Source organism: Tachyglossus aculeatus, chromosome 2 (assembly GCF_015852505.1).
Source record: "Tachyglossus aculeatus isolate mTacAcu1 chromosome 2, mTacAcu1.pri, whole genome shotgun sequence".
Classification (NCBI taxonomy): domain Eukaryota; kingdom Metazoa; phylum Chordata; class Mammalia; order Monotremata; family Tachyglossidae; genus Tachyglossus; species Tachyglossus aculeatus.
The window spans coordinates 14,060,796-14,072,235 of record NC_052067.1 but is presented as its reverse complement, the minus strand read 5'-3'; the positions used below and the strand labels follow the sequence as shown (position 1 = coordinate 14,072,235).

Sequence of the window (11,440 nt, the reverse complement as noted above, 5' to 3'; positions counted from 1 at the left end):
TGAGCAAATCACTTACCTTCTCTGTGTCTCAATTTTCTCATCTGTAAAATGGGTTTTTAATACCTGTCCTCTCTCCTGCTGAGATTGTGAGCCCTTTGTGGGCCAGGGACTGTGCTTAGTAGAGTGCTTGGCACGTGATAAATGCTTAACAAATACCATTATGATTATGTACTATTGAGGATGCAGCAGTTTCAATTTATGGAATTCCCTCAAGTAAGTCACAAAAAATGGGTTTATGGGAGTCCAAATTTCTGGGTGATCTGTTTTCTTCGAAGATTTGGGCATTAGACTAGAGACCTGAATGGATACTGTATTTTGCATCTTGTTGCTTGTTGTGGGCAGGGAATGTGTCTACCAACTTTGCTGCATTGTACCATACAGGTGCGTAGTACAGTGTACCACACACAGTAAGTGCTCAATAAATACCATTTATAATTTCTGACCTGCACTCCCAGAATATTCATCAGAAGAGGATCAGTGAGGCCTAATAGAAAGAATATGGGCCTGCAAGCCAGGGGACCTGGATTCTAATTCCAACTCTGCCACTTGTCTCCTATGTGACCTTAGCTGAGTCACTTAACTTCCCTGTGTCTCAGTTTCCTCATCTGTAAAATGAGATTTCAGTACCTGTTCTCCCTCTTTCCTAGACTGTGAGCCGCTTGCGGAACAGGGACTGTGACCAGATTAACTTGCATCTACGGCAGTGCTTAGAACAGTGCTTGACACATAACAAGCACTCAACAAAAATAATTTATTACCCAATCCGTACCTGCAAAGAAGGTGAGCTACCCCCAGCCCCAGCCCATTCTGCATCTGTGGAGATTTAGAGTCCAATAGGGTGGGGTGTTAGTGCATCCTAAATTGAGGCCCTCGTTTATTTAAAGTTCTGCTCAGGAGATATGAATTGGCACACCACTTCATTTCTTCTTGTTTTTGTTCAGTGGGAGAGGACGAGTGTTTGATCCTGGCTACGACTTAGTGAGTCCTCACTGCTGACATTTGTCCGCAACTGAGCCATGTGGAGAACCTCATGATCTGACCTGCAGTTTAGCTGGGGCTTCCCAAGGGGCAGATTGGGTAGATTTCAGGGGGTGAGGTACTCTACTTTATACACTCTCTATCCACACTGTACAATTATCCCAACCAATCAATTAATTATATTTATTGAGCACCTTCTGTCCAGAACACTGTACTAAATGGTTGGGAAAGCAACATTAATAGTCTTTTTTATGTACTTCCTGCATGTAATCAATCAATCAATCAATCAATCAATCGTATTTATTGAGCGCTTACTGTGTGCAGAGCACTGTACTAAGCACTTGGGAAGTACAAGTTGGCAACATATAGAGACAGTCCCTACCCAACAGTGGGCTCACAGTCTAAAAGGGGGAGACAGAGAACAAAACCAAACATACTAACAAAATAAAATAAATAGAATAGATATGTACAAGTAAAATAAATAAATAGAGTAATAAATATGTACAAACATATATACATATATGCAGGAAGAACACTGTACTAAGCACACAGTATACAGAAGATGTGGTTCCAGGCCTCAAGGATGTTACAGTGCAGCTCTTGGTCACTGAAAAATAATTATAGTATTTGTTAAGCACTTACTGTGTGCCAAGCACCATTCTAAACACTGGGGTAGATAAAAGAAAATCAGGATGAACACTGTCCCTGTCTCACATGGGGCTCACAGTCTAGGTAGTTAAGTGCTTAGTACAGTGTTCTGCACACAGTAAGCACTCAATAAATACAATTGAGTAGGTAGGAGGGAGTAGAAATTAATCTCTATTTAACGGATGAGAAACCTGAGGTGCAGAGAAGTTGAGTACACTCCCCAAGATCATACAGCAGACAAGTGGCGGAAGTGGAATTAGAACCCAGGTCCTTAGACTCCCAAACCCATGCTTATTCTACTAGGCCTCACTGTTTCTCTAATAAACAGTTCTCTTAAAAGAGCTGTTTTCCATCAAGATAATTTCATGCTTTAGACTAAGTGGTTTATGATGCCTTTGTTTAGGATCTTTTTTGCCAGTGTATGTATGCTTCCTTTCATCAAGGGAGGTACACAGACCCTCGAGCCTTGGAAATTTCCTTTTTTAAAATGTATTCCAGAAAGGGGTGATAGTCTTTCAGCTGTGACCTGAGGTGGCCAACCCAGGGGACCCCACATCCAGAGCCCCTGATTTGAGAATCCCAATCACCAGGGTGGCAGAAGAGACCTGATAAGGGGTAATCAGTAAATTTTCAAACTGCAAAGCACCCAAATAATCAACTCAGTTAAATCCTCCTGCATGAGATGGCAAGAAACAAGCTACAAATATAATACTTTGACATTGATTTCTAGGCATGGATAAAATTTCCTGTAATTTTATTAATATTTTACCAAAGGATTATATTAATTCATTGAATCATTTTCATTAAAGCATTAGACTCACTTATTTTTGCTTATCATTAGAAGTAAATCATTCCATTCCACCCATGATGTTAATTGAAATATTACAGACACTCGTGAACTTGAATGCTTTAATACTTCACAGTATTAAATTATTCTGTTTTAGTAAATGATCAAGGGTTTCACTAAATCACTTCAATAAAAAAAGATCTGAGGTGTCTTGATGTTAGCAGGCAGCATTGATCTCAGTTGATGAGAAGTTTTCTGTGGGAATAGGTCAGAAAAATGCTTAGGTTAGACCAGGCCCAAGGTATTTTATGGTGAGCATAGTACGTTTGGTCACCTAATAATGATAATGAGAATAATAATAATAATAGTGGTATTTGTTAAGCACTTACTATATGCCAGGCACTGTACTAAGCGCTGGGATGGATGCAAGAAAACCCAGTTGGCCGCAGTCCCTGTCACATGTGGGGTTCATGATCTTAACACTTTGCTTTGCACATAGTAAGCGCTTAATAAATGCCATCATTAAACCCCAACTAAGAGATGATGTAACTAAGGCACAGAGAAGGTCAAAGTCACAGAGCAGATGAGTGGCAGAACTGGGATTAGAACCCAGATCCTTCTGACCCCCAGGCCCATACTCTATCCACTAGGCCACACTGCTTCTCAAATGCCTGGCAGTAAGAATATTTCCAAGTTGCATTCTGTTCAGACATCCCTCAAATTTTAACCTGTATTTCTTCCCACCAAAAATCCTGTATCCAAAAGTGGTACCAAAGATTGCTTAGAGGGATGGGCTACCCTTCTTACATCCATTGTCACTGCTAGAAATGGTCCATCTCACAATCCTTACATTTTCCATTTTGGATTTATAGCCCATAAATATATATAAGGCCTTCTTGTAACTAGAGGTATTTGCTACCTCCACAGCTTTCTATGTAACCAATTTTATATATTTACTATATGCCTAGTTGTCCTTCATTTTTGAAGGTGACCTTGCTGACCACGAGATCCCATCCAGTGGGCAAATAAGTCCAGAAAGACATGTGCCGACCAACGTTCTGCCATTCACTGTTGAGCATGGAAAATTGTCCTTTGTTGTGACGTTGAACTTGCTTGTGCTGCCAATCTTAATTTCAAGAGAGCAAACTCTCTCCTGATTGTCGCCTGCCAGGCTCGTTGGCCGGTTGCAACTATATTCCCAACAGCCTGTGACTTCAGAACAGTATTTGACAGTCTTTCCCTTTAAAATGATTCTTCTGCCCTCCCCGTATATGCATACCAAGTGCTTAGTACAGAGCTCTGCACACAATAAGCACTCAGTAAAGACGATTGAATGATTGAATACAGAATTTAACTCACTACACTGTAGTTCCCCTCTCAGTGTCACACCTGGAGAGTTCCCAGTAATCTACCAGTCTTGACTACAGGAGGGAGAGTCAGGCAGAGGCATATCCATTCCATTCCTAGCTTGGGCAGTGGCTAGTGAGTAGAATGCAATCTTCTACAACTCAAAACTCACCTGAGCTGGGCAACAGTGGCATGGGAGAGAATCAAGGACGAAGACTCAAATTTACTGCGCTGAAGGAGGCAGTGATAAACCACTTCTGTATTTTTACCAAAAAAACTCTATGGATACACTACAAGAATGATTACAGATGGAGGTGGGGCATTCTGGGAAGGATGTGTTCATGGTGTCACTATGGGTCGAAGTTGACTTGACAGCATAAGACAAGACACTGCAGTTGCCTGGGTGTCCTGCCATCATTTCTTCTTTTTATACATCCCATCTTTGTATTATGAGCACTGGCTCAATAATTGTTATTAATAGTAATTGTGGCATTTGTTCAATGCTTACTGTGTACCATGCACTCTACTAAGCTCTGGGTGGATACACATTAATCTAAGTCAGACACACTCCTAGTCCCACATGGGGCCCACACAGGGAGAACAGGTTTTGAATCCCCATTTTACAGTTGAGCAAACTGAGGTACAGAGAAGTTAAGTGACTTACCCAAGGTCACATAGCAACCAGCAGAGTTGGAATTAGAACCTAGGTCCTCTTTCCACTAGGCCACACTGCTTCCCAATGCTAGGGAATGGATTTTTGTTCTAATTTCCCTCGGTGCCCTTGACTTTTGATGAGTATGAGTATGATGATTATGGCTCACAGCTGATAGCGATGAAATTACTCAACAAATTTGATAGTCCTTCCATGGCAGATCTTGGCCTTAGACCTATATCTAAGGCTGGATGTTAACGTAAATTAGACGACCTCACATTTGGTAGAAAGCTTGCTGACATATTATCACCAACATCCAGAGATTGTGTTGGCTTTCTTGAGTTGTGTTTACACATCTTTGCTTTTCTCTGTGGGGTTGAATAGTAAACCGTCTTTGCAAGATCATTTGACGTATTAAATGCTATGTTGTTGATTAAAGTATGATTGTATATATGGCTTCCCTAGTGCAGGCTCAGGTACAACCTCAATTTTCTTCAGGTTTATTTTCAACCCATAATTTTGCACTGAAGTTGGGAAGTGATCCATCATTATCTGTTTGTGTGCTTCCAGAGAGCAGTCATCACCGTATTGTCAGTCCTCAAGGTCATCCCAGAGACTTTCGATGTCCTACATAGCCTCTTGGGTTGGAAGACTTTTCTGGTGGATTGAAAACCCATCTGACCCTGGCTTCCAGGTTATTTGTTGCCTCCTCAATCCGGGCAGCATTGAATTTGTTGAACAGGACGAGCCATCCCACAATGCCCCGTTTCATGACACGAGCAAAGCAGGATGGTTCAGGAGGCAGAGACAATCCAAAGGGTCAACAGAGGACTGACTGGGTGTCATCAGCAAGGGATTAAAACAATACAGAAATGATACAAAACCACAAGTGATCTGCACAAATGCAATTTGTCTCACTGCCATTTTAGGAAGGACATAAAGCTAGAAAGGGTACAGCGGCTGGCAATCAAAATGTCAGGGAAATAAAACTGCTTTCATATTAGGATCAGCTAGTTGCCTGGCTAGCTCAGTCAGTAGAGCATGAGACTCTTAATCTCAGGGTCGTGGGTTCGAGCCCCACGTTGGATGCAATCCTAATTTTCCCCCTTCTAGACTGTGAGCCCGTTGTTGGGTAGGGTCCATCCCTATCTGTTACCAAATTGTACTTTCCAAGCGCTTAGTACAGTGCTCTGCACACAGAAAGCACTCAATAAATATGATTGAATGAATGAATGAATGAGTGATACAAAGTAGGACTCGGTTTGGAGAGACAAAGGTAAGGGGAGGATATCAATCAATCAATCAATCAATGGTATTTATCAAGCACTTACTATGTGCAGAACACTATATGAAGCACTTGGAAGAGCACAATACAGCAGAGTTGATAGGCACATTCCCTGACCACAATTAGCTTACAGTCTTGAGGGGGAGTCAGACATTAATATATATATATATATATATATATATATATATATATATATATATATATATATGTATATATATGAACAGAAGTGCTGCGGGGCTGAGGGAGGGATGAATAAAGGGTGTGGCAGAGCATTATCTCTACTCCAACTATTGCTACCACCATGGCTTGGTGAGGTCCTGTCCTATCACCAAAGCCAAAAAGGGAATCTCACTGTCCTCAAGACTGTAAGCTCACTGTGGGCAGGGAATGTGTCTCTTATTTTGTTGTTTCGTATGCTCCCAAGAGCTTAGTATTGTGCTTTGCACACCGTAAGTGCTCAATAAACACAATTGATTGACTGATCCCACCAGAATCCTTCCAGGGGATGGGCCAAACCCTAAAAATTGTGAAGGGTTCACTTGGAGCAGTGGGCCTGCTGATGATACCTACTTGGTGCATTGTGGAATTTGCTTAGCAATTTCATGTTGGAGCTGTTCATACTCTTTGGCATTTGGAGACTAATATCATATCCCTCTAGACTATCAGCTCACTTATGGGCAGGGAAATGTGCCCACTAATTCTGTTGAATTGAACTCTCCCAAGAGCTTAGTACAGTCTTCTGCACAAGTAAGTGCTCAGTAAATACCACTGATTGATTAATTGATATCCTCGCCTTACCTTTGTCTCTCGAAACCAAGTACTACTTTGTTTCAGATGATCCTAATGTGGAAGCGGCTGTATCTCCCTGGTATTTTGACCTTGTGTTATGTCCTTCCCAAGATGGCCATGAAAGGAATTGCATTTGTACAGATCTCTTGTGGTTTTATATGATTTCTGTATTGTTTTGAATATCTTTCCTGATGAATCCAGTCAGTCCTCTGCTGACCCTTCAGATTGTCTCTACCTATTTGATCAATGATTTTCAGAACTATCAATCAATAAATCAGTTGTATTTTTTCAGAATGTACTGCACGCAGAGCACTATACTAAGCCCTTGGGAGAGTACAATGTTAGAATTGGTAAAATCGTTTCCTGCCCAAGATCCCTCTCCCAAGTCACAGAGAGTTTATCACTCTGCAAGTGAAACTTGGATTATTCTTTTCTCCAGATGGGATACTTTATCCTTCATCATATTTGAACTAATTTGACACTTTCCTGTTCAATCACTCACTCACTTTGTGTGATATGTGAAGTGTCCCTAACTTCAACTGACCCTCATAGGCTTGAGGGAGTTTTCTAGTGCTCAGAGAGACTTCAGAGTCTCCATATGTAAAATAAATCCTGCTTCCAGTGAAAGCCCTAGACGAATGGGGCTGTATAAACACTGCTGACACTAGCAATGAACACTCAAATAATGGGGACATAAGGATGAGAAAAGAGAAAAAACACAATATAGGGACATTCTTGTGCTTCTAAAATTTTCTGGAAGAAATAAAGCCCAAAAGATCAGTTTTGTTTTCAGTGAGCTGGTCCATTTTGTATCAGTTTGTCTCACTGGCAGCTACTAAGTATTTCTGTTCAGATTCTGCTCTCAGTTTCTCCAAACAGTTCTTGAAATCCCCCAAATAATTTTGTTTTCGTCTGTATCTCTTGGTAAATCTTTGTCTCTGTCTCTTTCTGTATAAGCCTCTCTATGTCTCTCTGCCTCTCTGTGTCTCTCTAACTGTGTCTTTCTGTTTTTGTCTTGGTCTGTTTGAGTCTATCCCTCTGTTTCTCTGTGTCTCTGCCCATGCCTCTCTGAGTCTCCCTCTCTCTCTGTTTCCCATCAGAGAAGCACAACCATTCTCAGCAGCTGCAGCTTTCTGAATGATCAGGAAGGGCTTCATCAACTGATCAGGAAACAAGGTGGAAAGGCAGATCTGGAACAAGATAAAGACGAAAACTAGAAAGGAAAAAAGAAAAACTTGCCTAACTACATTTCACTCTTGACAGAATTTTAAAAGATGGTTTAACATTTAGCATTCTATTATTGTTCTTGGCAATATGTTCTCAGGCTCCCTCTCTTTTCCTTTTTTAGCTACTTTTCCCAGTACAGTACTTTATGAATCTGAAAAGAAAATGTGTAGCTAAAATCAGTAGTTTTGGAAAGGGTTTTCAGGGCATACTCTTCGGGAAGGTTTTTCAGGGCATACTCTTTGGGAAGGTTTTTCAGGGTAAGTAAAAACAATATTTAAAACACTGTAATAACTCTTCCCGGGCACTTCAAAACCAATTTGTATGAGAAATTAGCTAAAATGTTTTTAGCGTCTTGGGTTGCATTATCCTAAAGATCAGATTTTTTTTTTAAGTTTCCATCAACCCAGTTCTATGCATGTCTACGTGGTCTAGTGACAAGTACACTGGGCTGGAAGTCAGGACATTTCTAACACCAACTTACTGTACTTCAGTTTTGTCTTTCTCAGCTTCAACTCCTTGATCACCTTCTCTCTCCCACTTAGAATTTCCTTCCCCTACCTCTTCCCCTGCCCCCCAATGTCCCACCTCCAACAGACCATGACTCTCCCCATCTTCAAAGTCCTAATAAAATCCTGTCTCCTCCAAGAAACCTTTTTAGGCTAACCTCTCATTTCCCCACCCTATTTGCTCCTCCCTTCTGTGTTGCCTCTGAACTTGAATCAGTACCCCTCAAACACTTTGATAACTCACTCCATTCTCAGACCCACAGCATTTACCAATGTATCCTTCATATTCTGCTGCCTTCCCTATCTGTTGCTTTTTAATCTTCCCCACTAGACTATAAAATCCTTGTGGGCAAGGATTGTTGCTGCTGCTGCTGCTGCTGGTATTTGTTAAGCACTTACTATATGCAAAGCACTGCTCTAAGTGCTGAGGGGATACAAGGTGATCAGTTTGTCCCACGTGAGGCTCACAATCTTAATCCCCATTTTACAGATGAGGTAACTGAGGCCCAGAGAAGTGAAGAGACTTGCCCAAAGTCACACAGCTGAAAAGTGGCAGAGCCGGGATTAGAACCCACTCCCAAGCCCAGGCTCTTTCCACCGAGCCACACTGCTTCTCAATATCCCAATCATATTCCTAGTGGTACACCCCTCTAGACTATGAGCTGGTTGTGGACAGGGAACATCACTGTTTATTGCTGCACTGTACTTTCCCAAGCGCTTAGTACAGCGCTCTGCATCCAGTAAGTGCTTAATAAATACAATTGAATGAATGAATGAATGAATGAACAAAGAAAGGCTGAGAGATAGGACAGGCCACTTAACCTGAGGTTTTGATAGAAATTAACCATTTTTTTCAACAACGACCTACTTCACAATATAACGCTATCCTCTCTTTCCCTGTCTTGATTGCCAACGTGAAGAATCCAGTCCATGGTTATTATACTGCCTGGACTTCCATGATTCTAGTGATGGAACCGCTATAAAAGTCACAGCACCTTTTGGAAGTGAGTGGTCTGGAAGAGGGATGGTGGGGACTGGCTGAGGAAAAAAACAAAATAGGGGGTAAAGCAAGCTACACTGCACATAAGATGAAAATGTGTAGCTAGTTACTGGTTAATTTGGGGCCATGTATATATCTACGTTGGCTGTTGAGGCCAAAAAAAATAAATCCAGTTTTGACCCCTGCTTTCCCTTTTCCCTTTCTCTTAACTGCTTTCACTGTCCTCATTGATTCAATTAACCAGATAGTTAATAACTCTGTCCATTTTATAGTAATAATAATTATGGCATTTATTAAGCGCTTACTATGTGCAAAGCACTGTTCTAAGCGCTGGGGAGGTTACAAGGTGATCAGGTTGTCCCATGGGGGCTCACAGTCTTCATCCCCATTTTACAGATGAGGGAACTGAGGCACAGAGAAGTGAAGTGACTTGCCCAAAGTCACACAGCTGACAATTGGCAGAGCCAAGATTTGAACCCAAGACTCCTGACTCCAAAGCCCGTGCTCTTTCCACTGAGCCATGCTGTGTTGGATATCCTCTACACAATGAGCTCATTGTGGACAGGGAACAAGTCTACAGACTCTGTCATACTGTACTCTCCAAGCTCTCAGTACAGAGCTCTGCACACAGTAAGTGCCCAATAATACAACTGACTGATTGATAACCACCTAGGAAGACTTAGAAAAAATGAGCTTGTCTTGTTAAGGGCTAGAAGGGCAGATGGAGGAGGGAATCATATATTTGTGAAAGCAGTCTCATACGGGTTTTTTTTTTGTGCCAGGCTAATAAATCGCCCCAAAATATGTGCAGGAATGTAAGAAATGGGCGAACGTTTATTAACAATAAAGATTACTATGTGCATTTACATAGCTTTATTATAGTACCTGGTGCTAAACAAAACAATTCTGGTGTCTACATCCCTTTCTGTGGAAAAAAGATCCCAGATTCCAGCAAGATCAGAGAGTGAATCCCAACACTCTCCGGATTATAATTACACATCAGTACGATTCAGCTAAAGGGATTACACAACTAACTCCTTTGAACTACTGGAACATACACAGATACACATATGCAACCACATGTGCACACACACACACACACACACACATGCTGAGCTTTGGTTTTCCACCGAATTGTCACAGTTCAACATTGTCTACTTAGAATTTATATAGCATATACTTAAAGATATATAGAAACACAGACATACATATGCACACTATACAGTTGAAGTTATCCCCATGCAGATGAACTGCGTGATGGATTATCTGCAGAGTGTTGGGCCATTTCCCCACCACCCAACTTTGGCAACCCAAGTCCCCACATACCTACACACACACACATACACACACACACAAAACGCAATTCACATTTGGGTTTTCCTGCATAAGGAAAATAAACCACTCTCTAAACTCACCCTGTTTCTCCTTCCTCCAGGATCCCTGTCCCCAGGGATCCTACCAATTGCTACCAACTCTATCGAACTGTACTCTCTCTTGAGTGCTTAGTACAGTGCTCTCTCAGCACAGAGTAAACACTCAGTAAATACAATTGATTGACCTGGATTTAATTTCTGGCTTTGCTTCTGGCCTGCTGGATGAACTTGGACAAATCACTCAACCTCTGTGGGCCTTAGTTTCCTATTTACTCTATCTTGTTCTCACCTCTCCCACCACCAGCCCTTACTCCACCCTCCTCCTTGCCCTGAACCCTTCCTCCTCCTATCCAACAGATCCATTCTCCTCTGCCCTTTTCATTCATTCATTCAATCATATTTATTGAGTGCTTACTGTGTGCAGAGCACTGTACTAAGCACTTGGGAAGTACAAGTCGGCAACATATAGAGACAGTCCCTACCCAACAACGGGCTCACAGTCTAGAAGGGGGAGACAGACAACAAAACATGTAGACAGGTGTTAAAATCCTCAGAACAAATAGAATATATGCACATCATTAACAAAATAAATAGAATAGTAAATATTTACAAGTAAAATAAATAGAGTAATAAATCTCTACAAATCATTTTTCTACCAGGAGGCCTTCTCCGATTTATTTCTCATCTCCCATTTTATATTGCCTCCAGTTGCTGCTTCAGCATTCCATACCATCTAAGCATTTAATTATCCTTAACCTCTCATAGCACACACATCTTACATACCCTATTTCTTAAATACTAACTCATGTATATATAACTATTTTCATTCTACTTTCTCTTCTGCAATT

At 41.3% G+C, this 11,440-nt stretch overlaps 2 non-coding genes across 2 annotated transcripts; both read left to right on the top strand.

Moving 5' to 3' along the window:
- Positions 1–3,784: 3,784 nt before the first annotated feature.
- Positions 3,785–3,922, top strand: LOC119924584. Its single transcript, XR_005449289.1, has one exon. It is a non-coding gene; the product is annotated as a small nucleolar RNA SNORA7 (small nucleolar RNA).
- Positions 3,923–5,428: 1,506 nt separating this feature from the next.
- TRNAK-CUU lies at positions 5,429–5,503 on the top strand. The gene has a single exon. It is a non-coding gene; the product is annotated as a tRNA-Lys (tRNA).
- Positions 5,504–11,440: the final 5,937 nt, after the last annotated feature.